We start from the raw sequence: 1,356 nt of genomic DNA, 5'->3' as shown, positions 1-1,356 counted from the left end.
GGCCCACTGCGGCCCGGGAGCGCTTGGAGAGGTGGGCGCGCCTCCGCCCGGGACCCTCCCCGGGGAACAGGGGGAAGGTGGAGGGGCGCTCAGAGCCTGGGGGCTTCCCGAAAGGCTGCCTCTTCTCTGCAGTCTGCAGGGATTCCTAGGAGCTGGACAAAAACTAAAGATAGTCCAGTGCGTGCCCTCAAAAAGCTTCCAGTCGTCTGGGGGGAGAAATAACGCGTGTACACGCAGTAAATAAACACGCAAAGGAAATATAAAGCCGGACAAAGGTCTTTAAAGTATTGACTATGAATGCTGGAATCTGTCTTGCAATCTGAATGTATTAAGCTCCTACTATGTGCCTAGCTCTGAGGCTGTGCACAAAATAGGTGTTTAATAAATGCTTAGAGATTGACAGCAAAGCTAGAGTTACAAAGCGAAATGTTTCTTTTGGGGAGAATCTCTTTTGTATCCTCAAAGCTTAGCCAAGTCCCTTGCACATAGGGTGCTTAATAAATGTAGATTGAATTGAGGGGAGCCACTGCTTTTAAAAGTGCATACGAAACATATATCAAATAAATACTAGATAATTTTTCAGGAGAAGCATTAGCATTTGGAAGGGGTGTAAGAGCAAAAAAGGCCTGTGGGAAGTATCCTTGGAGCTGGAAACTAGGAATTCTAAGAGACTGAGGTGAGATGAGAGTACATTCCAAGAGTGAGGAACAGCGTGGGAAAGGCAGAGATGGGAAACGTTGTTAGGGAAATCTAGCCTCAGACACCTCCTAGCTGTGTGACTGGTGCAAGTCCTTTAACCGATGTCTGCCTCGGTTTCCTCATCTGTAAACTAGAGGCAATATGAGCACTTACCTCCAAGGGTTGGGAGGATCAAAGGAGATAATATATATTATAAAGCACCTTGTAAACATCAACTGCTATTGCTATAGAAACATTAACTTATTATCAAGTTGATAATATTGTCCATATCATAATATTGTCCATATTATAACCTACGGTTGGAATGGAGAACCTCAACAGTGGATCCGTCAAAAGAAGCCAAGAATTGAACAAGAAGAGGCCTTTAGAAATATTGCCGAGCTTTTAATTACAACAAATTTTTCCTTGTTTTTAACATGGAAGCTTAACATTTAAGCCCATGTTTTTAACAATATTCACCAGGTGATACTCTGGGACCCTGCGACATGGAATGTTACATTATGAAACACACTCAAGTCAAAGGTCCCCAGAGGGCAATGGACTAGTGGCTTGGCCCCTAATACATGCTTATTAAATACTGACTGGGTGATTATTGATTGATTGGTGTGCACCAGTAGACTACAATACTAGAATTAGGTAGGAGAAGCCATGAAAAGG

The sequence above is a fragment of the Petaurus breviceps genome, unplaced genomic scaffold (assembly GCF_028583685.1).
Source record: "Petaurus breviceps papuanus isolate PSGF00001 unplaced genomic scaffold, PetGlider_PUasm1.0 173, whole genome shotgun sequence".
In the NCBI taxonomy this organism is placed as follows: Eukaryota; Metazoa; Chordata; class Mammalia; order Diprotodontia; family Petauridae; genus Petaurus; species Petaurus breviceps.
The sequence above is the reverse complement of the archived record's forward strand: the minus strand, read 5'-3'. Positions refer to the sequence as shown.